The 19,935-nt window shown below is 46.4% G+C and overlaps 1 long non-coding RNA gene across 2 annotated transcripts; it reads left to right on the top strand.

Moving 5' to 3' along the window:
• Positions 1 to 2,941: 2,941 nt before the first annotated feature.
• On the top strand, positions 2,942 to 15,170 carry LOC138110942 (uncharacterized). 2 transcript variants are annotated; one of them, XR_011151170.1, is made up of 5 exons: positions 2,942 to 3,025; positions 11,408 to 11,513; positions 12,690 to 13,010; positions 14,091 to 14,265; positions 14,756 to 15,170. It is a non-coding gene; the product is annotated as an uncharacterized lncRNA (long non-coding RNA). The 2 variants fall into 2 exon arrangements; XR_011151171.1 differs by having other exon boundaries at positions 12,690 to 12,919; positions 14,756 to 15,169.
• Positions 15,171 to 19,935: the final 4,765 nt, after the last annotated feature.

Below are 19,935 nucleotides of genomic sequence, written 5' to 3'. Positions count from 1 at the left end.
CCCAGCCCAGAGCTCTGAGTGCCACCTCCAGGAATTCCTTGGGCACCTCCAGGGATGGGCACTCCAAAGCTCCCTGGGCAGCCCCTGCCAAGGCCTGAGCACCCTTTCCATGGGGAAATTCCTGCTGCTGTCCATCCTGAGCCTGCCCTTGCCCATATTGAGGTTGAATACGTTGATCCCCCAATTCTCTGTACTCACTAAAATCTCTTTGCCAGGCAGAAGCAGGACTGAGACGTTTTGTGGGATAAACCATATCCTGCCTCATCTATCCCAGAGAAATGGGATCTACACAAAGGGAAGGGTGGGAAAAGCAGAATTAATAGGATTATTAAAATTCCAAGGTGCAAATTGCACCTTTTTTTTCCCAAAAAAACCCCATCAGGACACTGTGAGACCACAGAATTAATGGAGAATATCTTCATTAAATGAAGAGATTTGTGGAAGATCACAGCATTCAGCACAGATTAAAACACATTCCGAGCTGATCGTGGAGCTGTATGGAGAGCATGGAATAATCAGGGACTCGGACTGGGAAACACTGCAAAAGGAAAGAAGGAAAAGGGAATCCTGCCTGCTCCTGGAACTGCCTGGAGCTAAAGTGGTGCCCAGGAGCCCTGGACAGGAGTCAGCACAAGGAGTGACCTTCATTAGCCAAGTGCTGACTGGGCATTCCCGGGGCTGCTTTCCAACGTCTCGGAGACAGAAATGTCAGAGAAAAACCTGTGCTTGGAATAACCAGCAATTCCCAGCCTGTGGGAACGGGCTGGGTTCAGAGGAGGGTCCTGGCAGCCTGTAAATGACAGAATTTGCACTTTACTGCTGACTCCCTGGCACGTTTACTGACTGCATTTAACCTCAGCTCTCTAAGGGAAAAATGGGTGTAATAACTCCCTTTTTTTCTTGGATTCTGTCCTATCCATTGGGCTTGGAAGGATTTAAGTGCAGCAATAAATGGTTTTCCTTTTTTTCCTTTTACCAGGCACATGGAGAAATTTTTGGTCTCAGGTAATAAATAATTGACACGTTTGTTTTTTCCTTGCCTGGCCGTTGATGTGGAGTCATTTTAGGGTGACAGAAATGGCCCTGTCTTGCTGCCAGCACCACACAGAGCTCCTTGGGATGCAGAGGTTCTGTCAGGAATCTCTCTGAGATAAATCCCCTGGAATAAGAACATGGATTAACCCGTTTATTCAGGTAGCAATGCACTAATTGCTGATAGGGAAGGAAATTGATTCCAGCCGGGATTGTCCGAGCAGCAGGATGAGGGAAGGGGAGCTGCTTTGGGAGAATTGCTGCAAATTCCCAAAGAATCTTATCAGGGCTGTCTGTCAGGATGAGGTAATGGAAGTGGAAACCTCTCTGAAGGGAGATGGCAAAGAAAACCCTGGAATCTCCCGGGATATGGGGGGTTTTGTGCAGTCACTGCCTGGAACAATTGGAATTATTCCATAGGTTTGTGTTGTGCATTTGATTCCTCAGTTTCCACTCCATTCTGTCCAAGGAGACTTGGAGCACAAGAGCCTTTTTACGGAATCCTTTCACCCTTGAAAGCCACAAGGCTTCCCTGTCTTCCCTATTCCCAGTGAGGAGGTCACTGGTGGTGGCAGATCTTGGACAAATCATGGAATCATGGAAGGGTTTGGGGTGGAAGGGACCTTAAATTTATCTCATCCCACCCCTTTCCATGGACAGGGACAAATTCTGCTATCCTAAGCTGCTCCAAGCCCCATGTAGAAAAAAGCAACATTCCCCAAACCCTCCCCAACCGTAAACCCAAAACACTGCTGAGTTTTAAAGCTGCTTTATGCAAAAAATTCAGTAAGTAATTTGAAATCTTTGTTTTGGCCATTTTATTTCTTCCACAGAAACCAGAATTTTGGGAACGACAGAAAAATGAAGGGTGAGGAAAGCAGAGTTCCATGGATGACGAGTACCCCTGGATTTTCAGGAATTCTTCTTTAGATGGGGTTTTCTGGCACTGACTCATCCCCAAGATGGGCATTAAAGACAAAATGATGGGAGGATAAAGATGTGGGTGAATCATGGAATTGCTGAGGTTGGAAAAGGCCTCCATGATCAAATCCAACCATCCCCCAGCACTCTGAGGCCACCACTGCCCCATGGCCCCAAGTGCCACATCCACAGGGATTTGAAATCCCTCTGGGGCTGGGCACTCCAAAGCTCCCTGGGCAGCCCCTGCCAAGGCCTGAGCACCCTTTCCATGGGGAAATTCCTGCTGCTGTCCACCCTGAGCCTCTCCTGGCCCAGCCTGAGGCCGTTCCCTCTCCTCCTGTCCCTGTTCCCTGGGAGCAGAGCCCGACCCCCCCGGCTGCCCCCTCCTGTCAGGGAGTTGGAGCATTTCTTATTCCCATTTTTCCAACCTCCCTGTTTCTCAAACAGATTCCAGATTATGATCTCAAAGACCCTCTAGAATCAACAGCGCTGTCCTAGGAGCACTTTTAGTCTGGTGTAAACACGAAGCTGCCTTTCATCATGGAAAATGTTGAATCTCTCTCTGCTCAGCGCCGTTTTTATCTCCTGAAATGTTTTATTTTGTGGCCTGATGGCTGAACAGCTGCTCAATTATTTCCTGCTGTCAGCAGCAACATGAAGGGATTCAGGAACTGGACATAAAACAAAATCTGGACAATGCAGGACTTGGCTCATTTGTGTAGAGCCTACTAAGAACGAGCCCCAGCTGCACTGAGCTGTTAATTGAAGTTATTTTAATGAGGAGAGTGAAGAAAGGACCTCAGGTGCAGCAGAAATGTGGGAAAAGACTTCCTCCAGATGTTGCCAATGTTTGGTGGCCTCAAAGCTTCCACCTGGAGCTTCACCCTGTGCTGGTCATGGCCTCAGCTGGCTCTGATTTGGCAATTTTGTTTGGTTTTCAGCTTGTCCCCTTCCAACTCCTGCATAAATTCCTCTGGAAAAAGCCAGCTACGGCAGGTTGGGAAGTGGGATGAGAGCAGGGTTGGCTGTGATGGGATCAGGACCAGCCTCTTGTCATCTCTGCAAGTATCAGGTTTGCTCTGTTTGTGCTTCTGCACTTTTTTTCCATATTTTTCCTGGTGTGTTCTTATCAGAGAGGAGTGAAGGAGCCTGGTAGGAATGAAAATGAAAACAGAACTTGATTATCTTCCATGGTTTCCCTCATGGAAGTTATCAGGAGCTTGCACAAAAATCCCAAGCAAGGAAAGAGCTGGATTAAAGAAAATTCTGATGTGTTGATTGTGTCTTCCAGCTGCTCTGAACCCAGAGATCTTCCCAGGTGGGCTTGATTTATAAAAGTATAAAGCTACCTAAAAATCCTCCTAAAAAAAAAAAAAAAAAAACAACCAAAAACCACACATGAAATCAATTTTCATTGCTGTTGTTGCAGTTTGCATCCCCAGGAGTTTAATTGCAGGTCAGTGGGGCTTAATTGGCTCTGCTCACCTTGGAGCTCCTGCTCCAGGCAGGCAGAAGGATTTGTCAGAACTCAAGGAGGTTCTCCAAGGTGGAGCCTGTTCCTGATTCCTCTGGAGAGGCTTGTGGGGGGTGAGAGGTGAGAAAGAAGGAATTTGGTTGTGTTTTGGTGCTGTGGTGTCCATAAACCAGGAACTTCTGGGAGAAATGTCCATATTTATGCAGAATGTGTCACAGATTCTCCTGTAGGGAAGTAGAAGGCATTGGCTGGACTTGGAGCATGGATTTAAGTATCAGAGGAGAAACAAAAGCTCTTTACTCAGAGGGTGGGGAGGGGCCGGGCTGGAATTGCCAGAGCAGCTGGGGCTGCCCCCTGGATCCCTGGCAGTGCCCAAGGCCAGGCTGGACATTGGGGCTGGGAGCAGCCTGGGACAGTGGGAGGTGTCCCTGCCATGGCAGGGGTGGGATGGGTGGGATTTAAGGTCCCTTCCCACCCAAACCATTCCATGATTCTGGGATACCAAATCCAGGATCAGGGCAGCAGCTCCTGATTTGCTCTTTTAAGCTGGAAGTTCACTATTTTTCACTTGATGGAAAGATTTCAGAAATGATGGATTCAACCTTTGCTCTGCTGCTCCTTTTTGGGGATGGTTCTGTGCAGGGCCGGGAGTTGGACTCGCTGATCCCTGAGGGTCCCTTCCAGCTCAGGTTCTCCTGGGATTCTGGGAATTGGAATGGAAATGATGGATTTTTGGAATGCAGGAAAGTCCATGCAGGGGCAGAGGTGTAATCTGGGGCTTTGTCTCATGGCTTGGTCCCACCCCAGGAGCTGCTCAGGCTGAACTCTGGGACTTAGTGGGATCTCAAAGAAGAAAACTGTGGAAAATTCTGGATTCCAAGTCCAAACCAGAGTCCCAAAGACTTCCTGGGGAGAATCTGCAGCCAAAAGTGAGGCTTTGGTACCCTCAGGCTCCATCTGCCCCCAGAGCTGCCCTGAGTTTTAAATCCACTCCCAAATGATTCCCAAAGCTTCACCAGATGAGGATTTATTGCTCTGGGCTCCTGTTCCCACCAAGAAATGCAGGATGGATGGATTTCTGGATGGGAATCTCTGTATCCCACAGACCCTCAGGAACATTTTTGCCCCAGAATTTCCATGCCATCCTTCATTTCTCTCAGTGAAGTGAAACATTTCCACCCTGGAACATTAAAAATGAAAATTTATTAGCTCAGGCACCCATGAAATTACCACCATTTCCTTTGCCTGCATTACTGGTTATTAGGATTTTTTGTGGGGAACCAGCAGCTTTTCCATTTCCCACTTCCCAGAATTCCCTGTCCGTGCAGTTCCATTCCACTCCAGTTTTTGTGCCCCATTTGTCGCCATGGGAACAGCTTTGCGATCCCACACCTGGGCCGTGGCATTAATGAATAAATAAGGTGGAAAGAGCACTGATGACACAAAAAAAAACATTAAAAAGCTCTGCAATCAGCAGAGATAACAACAGAAAAACGCATGACGGGGAATAAATGAGAAAATTCTCCCTTGGAAAACTCTGCTCAGGTTCCTGTGTGTGAATCCGAGAGGAATTTTCATCAGGAGAAAAAGAGCTGCTGATCAGATCTTCAATAAGGCTGAATTCTCATAGTGCCTACCCAATATCGGCTTCCAAAATCTCACCAAGAAAAACCTAAACCTGGAAATAACCACGAACACAAATATTTTCCTTTCCACGCTGGTATTTTTAATACTTAATTTTGTTGCTGTTATTATTTGATGAAGTGAAAAGGAGCCAAGGCAGAGCCTCAGGTGAAAGTGGTTTTTTAACCTTAAAAAGGGTTTTATTAGGATTGGGTTTCTCCTGGCTGGGAAGGTGTCCCTGATTATGGCAGGGGGTGGAACTGGGTGTGCTTTAAGGTCCCTTTCAGCCCAAACCATCCTGGGATTTTAGGATTCCCTGCTCTCCCTCCTAGACCTGTTCCTTCTGCCAGGTATTCCAAAGTCCAACATCCAGAGCAGGAATGTGTGGGGTTCACCACAGGGAATCAGCCACTTTTCCTAGCTCTTTTTAGGGATCAAGATTTTAACTCAAGATTTTAATCAAGGTGGGAAGGGTAAACCATGGACTAAAATATTAGGCAAGCTCCAACTGATGTCCCTTTGAATGGGCAGTGATTGCAGGAAAACGTGGATATCAACAGTTCTGAAACTCAGTGATGCCAAAGCAGCTTCCAAGACTCCGGAATGAGCACGGAGAGCACAGTGGAATTCTCTCTTCCCTGTGTTTCATTAACAGTTGGCATTAATGAGAGTCAGGTGTCCAGGAGCTCCTGCTCCCACTGTCCCAGGCTGCTCCCAGCCCCAATGTCCAGCCTGGCCTTGGGCACTGCCAGGGATCCAGGGGCAGCCACAGCTGCTCTGGCAATTCCAGCCCAGCCCCTCCCCACCCTCCCAGCCAGCAATTCCCAATTCCCATCTCCCATCCAGCCCTGCCCTCTGGCACTGGGAAGCCATTCCCTGGCTCCTGTCCCTCCATGCCTTGTTCCCAGTTCCTCTCCAGCTCTCCTGGAGCCCCTTTAGGCCCTGCAAGGGGCTCGGAGCTCTGCCTGGATCCTTCTTCTCCAACACTTGGCATATCTCTGTATGAATATCACAGGGAATCAGTGACCCACTCTTGGAATTTGACTTTTCTGTGCTTTTTGGATGAAGGAAGGAACAGGAATGACCTTCAACTCCTGGAGGGAAAAGCACTTTCCTCAAATATTTAAACAACAAGCGAATGTTGAATTATCAGTGCTGGACAGAGGGAATTCTGCAATCCGCAGGCAATTATATTAATCAAATATGCAAATATCCATATTTTATACTTCCCTTTAAAGGATCCAGCCTTGGATCCTCCTGGGAATCCTATCTCCTGGAGAGAAGAAATGGGGCTTTAGTTCCTATTACTTTACACTCGATTTCTTTTCAAACTCTGATTTTTCCTCCTGAGGCTTCACTGTTCTTGGATTTCTTGTGGATTTTTCCCCAGCTTCCACAGAGACTCCACTCTCTGCCAAAGCCTCCTCTGAGCTCCCCAAGTGCCCTTGGATAAAGGAGTTTGGGATTTTAGCTGGAAAGGCAAATCAAAAATTCACTGTTTCCCTTCCTGACTCCTTCCCCACCCTTCAATCAATTCATTTTCTCCTCCTTAGCAGGAGGTCCCACAGGGATCCAGGAATTTTTTATTGCTAGGAATTTTTAATAATTTGGCATAAAAACCTGTCGGTGATGCAGGTGAAGGCTTGGAATTTTCAGGGATTTGGGATGAGAGGAGTGTTCCCATCTCTCAAATGTCCTGGCATGGAGCTTGGAAAGAGCCCACTCCCTAAATTTCCTGGAAGGGATCAGCCGAGACCTTTTGTCCATGAACTTTGAGGGTAGAATCCAGCTCTTCCCGATTTTTTTCAGATAAAAACAATTAAGAAACAGGAAAACCACCTTGATTTCTTCCCTGTTTTAATATTTTCAAGGAGTCATTTCTTCCTTACCCTTCTAAATTATCTTTTTGGTATTAATTTTTGCAGCTCCACTACATCAAAAACCAAAACCTTCCACTCTTCACAACAGCACATTCATATAAATTAAATTTATGTGAAAAAAAAAAATGAAATTATTCTGCTCAAAATAATAGACTTTAAGTAGAAACCTTGACGCCAAAGATATTTTAGGCTGCAAAACGATTTCTTTCCATTATTTACAGCTGAGCCGTGAGTTTGAGTTGCATAAATTCCCCACAAATATGAATTTATACAACATCCATCACAGCAGAAAAGATAAAATCGACTCATTTGACCATTATTAAAATGTGAATTATGAGCAATCCCCTCTCTCTTTTTATTGCAGTTCTTTTGTGTTTCTTAAGCCACCCAGAATTTAATAAATCTGTGCAGGACTTAATAAAGAGCAGAAGATTTATGCAGGTGCTGAGATATTCATGGAGTCTCCACTGCCCCATGGAATTGATTTCCATGGATTCCTCATCGCCCACCCCTTTCTGTGTTTATGGAATTCACCCATTGCTTCCCAGGGCATGTCCAGGGAAGGTTCTGGGAGCACTGGTTGTGCTGGTGTGGTGTCCATCAGGTAAATCATGGAATTATGGAATTGTTTGGGTTGGAGGGACCTTAAATCCAATCCTGTTCCTACCCTGACCTCCCACTGTCCCAGGCTGCTCCCAGCCCCAATGTCCAGCCTGGCCTTGGGCACTGCCAGGGATCCAGGGGCAGCCACAGCTGCTCTGGCAATTCCAGCCCAGCCCCTGCCCACCCTCCCAGCCAGCAATTCCCAATTCCCAATCTCCCATCCATCCCTGCCCTCTGGCACTGGGAAGCCATTCCCTGGCTCCTGTCCCTCCATGCCTTGGAAATCCTCCCTCTCCATCTTTCCTGCAGCTCCTTCAGCCCTGCAAGGCCACTCTGAGGTCACCCCAAAGCTTCTCCTCTCCAGGCTGGACAATCCCAGCTCTCCCAGCCTTTCCTCCCAGCAGAGCTGCTCCATCCCTCAGATCATCCCAGCTCCTCTGGACTCTCTCCAGCAGCTCCAGGTCCTTCCTGTGCTGGGATCCCAGGGCTGGAGCCAACCCATGTGCTCAGCTGAGACATTTGAGTCACAGGAATTGAGGGGGTTTGTGTTCCAGTCCCTGCTCTCCATTGTCAGACAGCTCCTGGAATGTATCTTCCCCTTTTTCTCCAGGAAGAGCACTGTTATTTCCAAGAATAACCAGGAATGTCCAAAATTGAAATTGCCTCAATTTCAGCAAGGTGCAAGAGTTGCTTTTATCCAGCAGAGAGGGGATTTGTGATGATTCACTCCCAGTTTGTCACCCCTTCATTCCCCAACAGTTCCAATGGGAAGGTTTGTCCCCAAAGGAAAGAGTTTCTGTCTGAAACCACTTCCAGCAGTGCTTCCTGTTGGGATGATCCCAACCTGCCCCTGCCTGGGACTTCTCTGGGAAGTATCCAGGGATTAGATTGGAATTGCTTGAGCCTGGAGGCTGATGAGGATCTGGGAGATCCCCTTTGGCTTTGAAATTCCGATATCTCCTTAAAACAGGAACTTCAGAGACAAACTCAGGGATTGTCCCTGAGCTCTGCTGTCTCCACAGGGAATGGCTTCCATGGATACCAAATGGATGGAGCACGTTGGCAGCAGACACTGGGAGCTCCAGCCTGGCTCCACTGCCCAGTGCTTTGGCCCTTCTGACCAGGTGTTCACAGAATCTTGGGATCACTGAGCTTGGAAAAGCCCTCCAAGGTCACTGAGTCCCAGCTGTGCCCAATGCCCACCTTGTCCTCAGCCCGGAGCTCTGAGTGCCACCTCCAGGAATTCCATTTTATTTCTTCCACAGAAACCAGAATTTTAGGAACGACAGAAAAATGAAGGGTGAGGAAAGCAGAGTTCCATGGATGACGAGTACCCCTGGATTTTCAGGAATTCTTCTTTAGATGGGGTTTTCTGGCACTGACTCATCCCCAAGATGGGCATTAAAGACAAAATGATGGGAGGATAAAGATGTGGGTGAATCATGGAATTGCTGAGGTTGGAAAAGGCCTCCATGATCAAATCCAACCATCCCCCAGCACTCTGAGGCCACCACTGCCCCATGGCCCCAAGTGCCACATCCACAGGGATTTGAAATCCCTCTGGGGCTGGGCACTCCAAAGCTCCCTGGGCAGCCCCTGCCAAGGCCTGAGCACCCTTTCCATGGGGAAATTCCTGCTGCTGTCCACCCTGAGCCTGCCCTGGCCCAGCCTGAGGCCGTTCCCTCTCCTCCTGTCCCTGTTCCCTGGGAGCAGAGCCCGACCCCCCCGGCTGCCCCCTCCTGTCAGGGACTTGTGCAGAGCCACAAGGTCCCCCCTGAGCCTCCTTTGCTCCAGCCTGAGCCCCTTCCCAGCTCCCTCAGGAATTCTCCAGCCCCTTCCCAGCTCCCTTCCTTTCAGAACCTTCAAAGGCTCCTTTCAAAGACCTTCCAGGTCTTTCTTCTCATGTCCAGAACTGGACACAGCATTTGAGGTGCTCAAATTTGTCACCAATCTTGAATAATTTATCTTGGAAGGAGCAAAATATTCTGCATTTAGTGAGGCTGAAGTGGTTTTGTGCCCTGAGGCAGGAGGATCCTGCTCCCCGGGAGCTGCAGGGATGAAAATAGGTTCTACCTGTAAGGAGAAATTCTCTCCAACTTCATCTCTGCCACTTTCTTAATCAAATAATTCTGGTTTCTTTCTTTTTCCACCTGACCTGCAGGGAGAAATCAAAAGCCCCTCTGGAAGGGAACCAGCTCAGCCCCTGTTTGCAGCTTCACCTACAATGATTCACTCCAGGCACTACAAATGGATTCATTTCTGCCTGTCTTAGCTCTTATCAGCAACAGAAAAGAAAATCAGATTATCTGTGCCAAACTCCTCTTGATGGAATCATTTCAGCTCCAGGTTTCCCCTCCTGCAGCATCCTGCCCTCAACCCCAGCCGGGAGAAATGGGGAGCTCAGGAAATCACCCAGAGGATGATGAGACTTGGAAAACATCTTTTTATTTCTTTCCAGTGCCTAAGCCTGTCCTGTTGGCTGAGGTTTTGGAGGGAATGCTGAATGGATATGGGAATTCCTAATTCCATGACAAGGCTTCCTTGGCCTCCCTGACATTCCATTGAGTCAGGCCTCGCTCTCCTGCCAAACCCCCGAGGCCTTCACATGGTTCCATTTTTATTCCTTGAAGAGAGAACTCTAAAAAGGAAACAAACTTGAGCTGTGTAAAATTTCCTTGAGTTCATGAATTTATCTGCTCTCAGCACCTGGAATTGAACATTTTCAGGCAATTTTTAATTTCTTCTTCTTTTTTGGTGCTTTCTGAGTAGAAAAAAAAAGGGGGGTTGGATTTATTTATTTATTCATTCATTCATTCATTTATTTATTCTCTGCCTTTGTGACTGTTTATTTATTTATTTATTTCCTTGATCACTGCAAAGATTTCAGGAATATTGACAGGAGCACCACTGACAGTACCCAGGGAATGTTGCTGGTGGTTGGAAAAATCCTGTTTTATTTGTAGGAAACGCAGCTCCGTTGACTCCATGGAATTCCACGTCCGCCCAAGCTTTTAGCAAGCTGTTCCTGTTCCTCAAAGGAAGATTGCAACTTCCCTCACTCCCTGGAACACAACAAACACATCCCAGAAAATGGGATTAGAGCAGCCCAGATGGCGATTGTCAGAACATAAATCTTTGGAAGGAGCTGATTGAAATCCCAGGGAAAGGAGAAGGAACAAACAGCACATGGAGGGCACTGCTAATGAATGCCTTACTCCTGATGCTGGGAATGGCTCAGACACGGATCCCTGGTGTAATTAAATTATCGGGAAGCAGAGTTGGAGCAGATGGAGCTTGTCAGGATTTAAATACGTTGCAAACTGTGTTTCCTGCTGGAAAGGAGACCAATTGTTTTGTCAAGTTTCAACTGGAATTCTGCTTTCTATATCGCAGTATTCCAGATTTTTCCTCGCCACATGCTCAATCAGCTGGAGAGTTCAATTTCCCCAATCAGCTGGAGAGTCCTTCAAACAGCATTTTTTTATTTTTGTTTTGGTTTCATGGAATGCTTTGGGTTGGAAGGGCCCTCAAAGCCCATCCAGTTCCAACCCAACACCTTCTGCTATCCCAGGCTGCTCCAAGCCTCATCCAACCTGGCCTTGCACATTCCAGGGATGAGGAATTCCCAACCTCTCTGGGCACCCTTTGCAAGGGCCTCCTCACCCTCCCAGCCAGAAATTCCTTCCTAAGTATATCCTGGGCTAAAATCTTTATTCCAAGAAGCTGGACCAGCTTCCAGTGGAGGATTCCCCAGGAAATGCCCCAAATTATTCTGGTGGTAGCAAAGAGCTTGGAAGTGACACCACAGCTGATACAAGTGCCATTAACCAGTTTTAAAAAGGAAATATCCCATTGTCTCCATCTTTTTTTCCAGATGGATGAAGCCAAGGCAAGACCAACACCACCCAACAAGATCCGTTATCCCTCAGGATCTGTAGTTTGCTGTCAATATTTTCCTGGGACTGGGCCATGAGTTCAAGGTAAGAACCTTTAAATCCCTTTTTTATGGATGCCAAAGTGTAGGATGGTGACTTCCCTTCAAAAACATGGAAAAGGGAAAAATCCCAGCCTGACCAAAGGCTCAGAACAGCAATTCTTTTGCTCAGAAAAAATAATTATTTTGGGAATAATATTTTTTGGTAGATGTGTGTCCTTCCAGGCTTCTTCTTGTCTTATTTTTAATTGGATAGTCTTGGAGTGCAGGAAAATAAACATTTAGAGGGAAGGAATATCCAAAGGAATTGCTGAACTGAGGGACTTGGGGTGTTTTTAGGGATCCTATCCATGGTAACATCCCTACTTGATGGACCTTTCCATTTCAGCCCCTCCCCTCTCCCCAGAGCCCAGAAAAATCACAGAAAATGGAATATTTTAATTATTATCCCTTTCCCTTCCCCATCTCTTAAATCCTGCATTTCCATAAACAAGCCAAGCCACAATCACCTTGGAGTGAACAAACCACAGCCTTCACCTCAATTATTACAGAACTCTTCCCTATTATTTCTATTCCCAGCTTTAAAGGTGAATGGAAAAGAGGGATTGAGGAGAAGGATCTGCAAGGTCATTTGTCACCAGGCCTAATTAGTTTGTTCTCCATCTCAGCACCTGAAAAACCATTAAAAATAATTTTAAAATCAGCTTTGTTGAGTAAAAGATGAGCTGTAGGGGGGTAAAAGCCACCAAAGTGCAAGGAAAAATTCCCTTTCATCCCTGCATCCTCCTTCCTTTGAAAAGACTTGGAAAAAGTGCACAGGGAGCTACAAAAAAATAGGAATATTCAAATTAGGCTGACCCTGAGACCAGGCTGGACATTTGATCCACTCCTAAAATTCAGCTCCCTCCTGATTCCCTGCTCATGGCAGCTACAAAGGATCATTTTCTTTGAGGGAATGTTTTTTTTTCCCCCAGCGTTTCATTCCAGCTGAATGAGAAATTGTTTCTCCAGCACTGAAATGATCTCTGGGAATTTCACCCTCCCCCAAATATCAAAGATGAGCTTATCGAGATATTTATTTTCAGGTCATTGAGAACTGAAGTGGAAGATTTTTATTTTTATTTTTCAGCCCATTCGAGGGCTCTGCACCATTTCTGCTCCACTCAATCCCTGAAGTCCCACCAAATTCCCAGGCACATTTTTTTCCCTGTTTTCCTTGCAGCAGAGCCCATTTCCTCTGCCAGTTCCCAGCCCTGCTGTGGGCAGCCGGGGAGGGATTCCCGCCTGCCTGGAATGCTGATCCCACCCTCATGGAGCCAAGGAGTCCTTCCCATCCTGGTGACTTCGATAAATTTATCCAGGGAACTGCAATCAAAATAAACCGAGGAATTTCCCTCTGAACCAAGACACTTCCACAGCTCCACCAAACCCCTTGCTGTGCACCTGAGATGAGTGAGCAGAACGTGGGGTTTGATTTGTGTACAAAACCCCACAAATTTCTGAAGTCAGCTCCACCAAACCCCTTGTTGTGCACCTGAGATGAGTGAGTAGAACGTGGGGACAACTCCTGGCCTGGCTGAGACTCCTTGGGAAAACTCCAGGCATAAATAACTGAAATAAATGGAATTTGGGAAGTTTCAGAGCAGAAAAGCTCTGGGTTGTTGCCTCTGGACCAGCACAGGCAGCCAAAGCCATGTGGCTCCTTGTACTGACTCTAAACCTGAAATCTAGCCTGGATACTCCCTAAATTCCAGGTTGGTTTTATCCAGCCTCTGCTTAAGTACAGCTCAACCTCTCATCCCCATCCTCCAGCTCCTGGTGTTCCAACTGAAGTGACTTTTTGCAGGGATCTGCCTGGGACTGGGTGAGGGAGATGGATGGACACAGCCAGGGCAGGAGCCAAGAGCTGACTTTGGTTTCCTTGGGAATTCCTTGGGAATTTGTGGCTTGCCGAGGCTTTTTTCAGGATCTCCTCACCTCCACAGACAGACCCCATGGTGCTCCCAAGCCCTCACCCCAAGCCTGTGATCTCCTGGAGCTGGCAGGGATCCCAGAGCCACCTCTGGCTGTGAATTCCTGGGATTGGCTCTCATGTTCTGCATCCCCGTGAGAAATGAACTTTCAAATAAAGAAGGAATGCAGCAGTCCCGTAAATCTGCTGAGGGGAGGGAGAGTGATCTACCCCACATGTGCTTTGGTTGAGGAATATCCAGCACAGCCCAAAGCTCCTTTTCCAAGGAAAAAGAAGCCAAAAAAAGATGGGCAGGAAGGGAGAAGCCTCCAGAGGCGCTTCCCCAGCTTGGGGCTGAGTGATCAGCTTAAGGTTGGAAAAGCCCTCCGGGATCATCAAATCCAACCCTTGACCAATCCCACTTCTAATCCATATTAGGAAGTGCCACATCCACTCGTTTTTCAGCTTGTTCAGAGGGAACTGCCCTAATTCCTGCATTATTTCACTCATCTTGTTTATTCTTTCATATTATGCTCATTTATTATAAATACTTACTGTGCCTTGAGGTTGATTTCTTTTTTAGGAATTCATCCTTGCTGGAATTGCTTTGCTTTGCTTCCCCAACTTCCAGCCCACCTGAACTGCTTTTCCTGTTCCTGATTTCACTTTTAGCTCCGGTTTTTCACCTGGATCCTCCCCAAGTGCCTCAGCACATGGAAAAGAAGAGATCCTGAGGCTCTGAATCCTCATTTTCCAGCTGAGCTGGAAAGACCAATTTCCACCTTTGCAGAAGCCTCATTCCCGTATTCCCTGAGTATCTCCAGGAGAAAAATGTGCTTTTGAGCTGGTGAGTCAAGAATTCCAGCTCCTTCCCTCACCTGAGTGCTCGGATGGATGGATGGATGGATGGATCCATGGATGGATGGATGGATGGAGCTGACATCCAGTAAGGAAAACACTTCCCATGGGAAGCTGTAACGTTCTTCCAAGTTGTTCTCCTGGAGAACATCCCAAAAATCCTGTCTCTGGAGGTGACACAGCTCCCCTGGGCAGGGTGCAGAGCTCACAAGGAGATTCCAGAGGGAATTTTGCCTTTCTTGTCTAAAACTCTTTGGAAACTGGTTCCACTGTTCCTAACTGGGATAAATGTCCGCAACCCATCAATCTCCTTCTGTTTTCAAAGCAGGAATTGTTGCCTTTATTGTGTGAGTCCAAACAAGGCCAGGGGGAAAATGTTTGAGGGGTTTGATTCCCTTCTTGCACATATCAGGAGCTACCATTTAAAAATTATTAATAGTGGTATTTTTAATTTTATTTTTTTTCTCCTTGACCTGAAGAATTTGTCGGATCTCCACTGAAGCCAACACAGTGATCAGCCCGGGTGCTTCCCTAAGAACTGGCAATTCCCACAATTTTTCCAAGCTCCTGATGTGATCCTTGGCTGTCTGGAGGTTTAGGCTGGCCTGGACACCCCGCTCAGCTTCCAGCACAGGTCAGGCTGCTTTCGGTGGTGGTGGTTCTGAGCTCATGAAGAAAATGTGTTTTAATTAGAAATACGTTGGGTTTAAATATCTATTTATTAAAACAAGCAAAAAAATCCGTCAGCACCACCAAAACCATTTAAAACCAGTTGGTACGTAAATTAGGAAAGTCATAATTAAAATAATTTGGGTTCATTTGGAGAGTGGAGTCCAATGAACTTGGTTTTCTTTAATAAGCTCAATTTAATTCTCTTCTACACTATCCAGCAAAAAACAATGGCTGTACGAAGATGGAAATTATTAAAAATTACCATTTTATCTGACTTAATTTTAGACTTGGCCTAAGGCTGAACAAGGAAGTCAAGTCTACTGTACCAAGAATTACAAACTGGGCTCAGGCTGGGCTGTCTTTGTGGTTTAATTCCAATGAAACCTCCCAACGTCTGTAGTTGTGCCAGCACAGGAGCACTGGAATAATTCCTGACTTTTCCCTGGCTGTGGGAATTACTCTGAAATAAAAATAAGCTTGAGCTTCTTCCCATGCTCCTGCTGTTTCCAAGATGGAAACAGCCAGGGAAGCGATTTCCAGCGGCAGAACACTTTTTAATTAAAATAAAATTATTGGGTTTGGAAGCCTGGGGCATCGGCTGAGCTTTGAAACTCAGAGAGGGAAATCTTGGGTTTCAGATTACTGACATCTCCAGTGTGGCATAATGTGGTGAAATTATCCCAGGGATCCACCAGGAACCGGGAATTCTCCACTCAATTAGAATGAGCTCATTCAAGACAGAGCATAAATCAGGTTTTTAAATAAAAATTTCCGTGATTTAGACATTCCAACATTTGTCAAACTTTCAAAGTTTCTGTTTTCTTTATTTTTGGGATTTTTCCCCACAGAATTCCTGAGATTTTTCCTGCAGCTATGTAAATCTCAGTTTGGTCTTTTCCCAACAGTTTGTAGCTTCCCAGGTGTTTGTCCCATCCCAGGTCACGAGTTCTGCACACTTTTACAGGTTGGGTTCATTTGCACAGCAGGGTTCCTTCTCCAATTAAAGCTTCAGTTAATGATGTAATTTCCCCAAGCTTGCCCCCCTGTAGAGGCTTTTGGTTGATACTTTTGGGCCTAGGACGGTCTGGGTGTCCTTGGAGAGCAGGCCCGGAGAGGCTTTGTTATGTGTGCCTGGCCCAGAGAGCAGCAGTGAACAGGGTACAAGGAACTGCAGAGTCACACACCAGGCAGGGTGGGAGCTGAGAAATAGGGAAGTTCAAACCTAAGGCATCATTTCCCCACTTTAGAGGCTTGACAAGGCCTCTACCTCGTTGAGACTCTCTTCTAAATATTCTAAATATCTACTAACAAGATGTGTCTAACAGCATATAGATCTATGAACAAGAATTATAATTACAATCATTATAAACAATCTTTAGTCCAGGGCCAGTTTGGTAACCGTGAAACCAGGGTGGGGCAGATACAATCAGCTTGGAATAACTCCAGTGTAAGTTCTGAGTCACTTCTCAAATTGTAAACAAACTTTGTTGATCTTCTCACTCTGATTGACACGTCAGTTATTAGTTCTGTATCCAAATGAATGTCTTTGGATACACTTTGGGCTAGGATCACATGTAAAATCTGTTTCCAAACCTGAGCCAGGGTTACCAACCATGTAGATAATAAGCACAGGAGAAAATAATTTAAACAACATCATCTTCTGAGTCAAGATTATGAAGAGTTAAACTTTTAGCCAAGAGTCAGAAGCCATTTGTACTGATTGAACCAAAAGAGAAGTCAAGGAAGAGTTAGAAATTGAGCCAAGAAGTACAGTGCTATTCACCCTTATGTACCTGTCTGAAACTTTGCTTACAGTTCCTGAACTGTCCCAAGGACAAAAGAAGCTGATGGGATCAGAGCCAGCACCCAGACTGTGTGATCAGATACAGGCAGGAGGCATGGACCGTCTCCAGAAGGCTTCCCGAGGCTTGCCCACAGCAGCAGGTAGGAAGTTCATGGTGATGAAGAGATCCCCGACCTCGTCTTTCAAGACCCCTGGCTCAAATCAAGACCACGGCCCAAATCAAGAAAAGAACTGCGCACGTGCACGGGACTAATAACTGCATTTTAATGGGAAGTGGGGATGGGAGGTGCTGGAGATATGTATAGGATTAACGTGGAACTCTTGGTGAAATAAACAGAGGGCAAATCACCGTGTGAGGGGCTGCCACGTCTCTAGGAGGCGCCTCCCGTGCCACCCGCCGGCGTAATTAACACACCACTTCCTAACTTTAATTAGTCAGAGAGTTTCTGTCCGTGAATACCGAGCTTTTTATCGATTCACTTTGTTTGTATCAGTCCCTGTTTTCTCAGCTGTTTCAGGAGCAGAAGCCTTCCTCACTCCGGAGTAGTGAACCCAGGCTCCTTTGGCAGCAACTTTGGCTGCGGTGGGGGTGGGCAGCAGCATCTGCAAAGGTCCCTCCTCTCGGCCTGCAGAGCGTCCCTGTCCCACCACTGAGCACAGACCCCTCTCCAGGCTGGCAGGGACGGGCAGGGGTGTCCAGTCCTGCGGGTGTGGATAACACGATGTCATTCTGGACCTTCTGCACAGTGGAACCTGGAGCCGTTCGATATCTCTGCACGTCAAGTTCCCCCTCAGGTGGATTTCACCTGGAACATGTGGAATTTGGCTTGTGGAAATAAGGCAGCAGAGGGAACACAATTAATCCGTGAGCTGAGGGAGAGTGCTGGCAGCTGCAGAGCTGCTCGGCCTCCCAAGGATCAATGACGTTTATTTCCAAGCATTTAGAGAACCTTATTTGCATTTGGGAAGGTAATGAACAAATTATTGAATTTTAATTTGCATTTCCTGGCTCTTTGGGGAGAAAATCTACAGATTCTTCCAGACGATTTCAGGCAACATTGGAGGCAAAATTCCGACCGTTTTTGATGTTCTGCCTTTCCTGAAACCACCTCCAGAGCAGAGATTTCCATGAACTTCCCACTGCCAGGAGTTACTCCAGCAGCCCAAGAACAGCTCTATTGTACTGGGAATTGTTTTGTCGTTTTGCATTCCTGGGAACTGCTGAGAAGGAAAATGAAATAAATAAAAAGCCCAATTTTCTGGGATAAAACCACAGCTTTGGCTGGGAAAATGAGGGGGGTTTTTTTACTGCACATAATAACATTTGGATAAATCCAGCAGCTCTTTCTCTGGAATAAGTAATTGTGCTAAATGTCCATGTAAATGTTTGAGGTGGGAAAATACACCCTGGGAAATAATAAATACTGGAAGTCAGAGTGCTCACGGAATGTGGGATTGCTGCTCATTCCCTGGAAATGGCTGTGCCTTGGGCAGGTAAGAAAGGGAGGAAAATATTCCACAGATATTTTAACTGGACCTTAATAAACCCTCAGCCAGGAGTTTGTGTTCATGGAGAATTGGAATGCCTGGATTTAATGGATGCTTTAATGGATTTAATGGATTTAATTTAATGTTTCCATGGGGTTGAGACATCCAGATCCCTGAACTCCTGCTTTCCTTCTTTCAAACTGGTTATATCTTTATAGCCTGGGTTTTAACCTTCTTGCCCTTGGAAGTTGTCTCTTTCCATCTTTCCTGCAGATCCTTCAAGTCCTGGAAGGCCACAATCTATTCCTCCAATTTTCTTACACAAATATCCTGGCATTGAGAGTCCAAAAACCTTGGAAAATCCAAATCTGAAATGTTTTTCCCTGTTCCCCACCCACTGCAGTGACAGAGAAAGGAATTAGATCTTGCTGCCTACAATTCCTGACAGGAAGTTGGAGCCAGGTGGGAATTCCGTTCTCCCAGGAACAAGCCCAGCCTTTAACCTGGCCTTTCCAACTTATTTTATTCCTCTCCTGATTATCCCTTAAATTCTTTTCCTTGGTTCTTTCCATTTGCTTTTCTGAGAAGCTTCGAACTCAGAGCTTGTCCTGGCCTGTGACAAAATCATTCCTTGGGTGTTTTTATGCTGAGGGAGGGATTTGAATTCCACAGGGAGGCAGAAATATTGGGAATGGTGTCATTGGGAGGGAATACCCGGTTCTTTATTTATGGGACAATATATGGGATGCTGTGGAGGCAGCACCAGGAAATAGCCAGAATTATCCATTGTTTTCTATTTATTTGTCCCAAGTTGAATATGGAGTGATAAGGAAAATCCAGGAATTCTGACCACACCATCCTGGCCTTAGGAATCGTAAAAAACTTGAGGAATTTCACAAATCCATGGAGGAAAAAAGCACATTTTGTCTTCCTTTTCATTCTCTCTGCTGAAGTCATCATGGGCTGAATTAACGGATCCTTTCATCCCTTTCCTTTGGATTTAAAAATTAAATCTCAAGCAAGTGGGGGGAAAAAAAAAAGAAATCAATTTTTTTAATAAGAATCTCATTTCGTCCTGGTTTATTTATGAGCCCTGCAATTCCTGCTGATCCATGTGCCTGTCTCCAGCCCCAGCCTCCTCAGCAGAAATAAAAGCAGGAATCCGTCATTAGAACGTTTTGCTGAGTCCCGCTGAAAGTTGCCTGGAAAATCTTTCCCTTTCAGGGATTTTCCGTCGGGAATTAGCAGCAGGCGAGGGAAATGCTATGATACCTCAAGCACACAATCCAATAAAACCTTTGGAAGTATGAACCTTGAGCTGCCTGATCCATTTATTGGCGGTCGTTCCATGGATTTGCAGGAGGAAGGATGGGAAGCTCTGGGCGCTCCCTGTGCTGCTCTGGGAGGAGGGAGGGATGAATTCCCTCTTTCTATCCACTGACATTCCCTCTCCAGCTCTCCTGGGCACTGGGAGAAGTGCCTATTCCAGTGCTGATGGAAAGGGAGCTGGGAATCGTGGCCTTCCTGCACTTCCAGGGATTCTTGGGGTCTCCTCCACACAGGGAGGATCCAAATGGGAGCAGTTTGGGGGTCACTGCTTGGGGTCCCACCTTTTAATGAGGAGAACATTGTGGGGAGCACCGAGTGCCTCAGCAGGGAATATTCCCAAATCCAGGGCTCACTGGGACCATGGAT

The sequence above is a fragment of the Aphelocoma coerulescens genome, chromosome 5 (genome assembly GCF_041296385.1).
Source record: "Aphelocoma coerulescens isolate FSJ_1873_10779 chromosome 5, UR_Acoe_1.0, whole genome shotgun sequence".
In the NCBI taxonomy this organism is placed as follows: Eukaryota; Metazoa; Chordata; class Aves; order Passeriformes; family Corvidae; genus Aphelocoma; species Aphelocoma coerulescens.
This window is presented reverse-complemented; position numbering and strand designations above follow the sequence as displayed.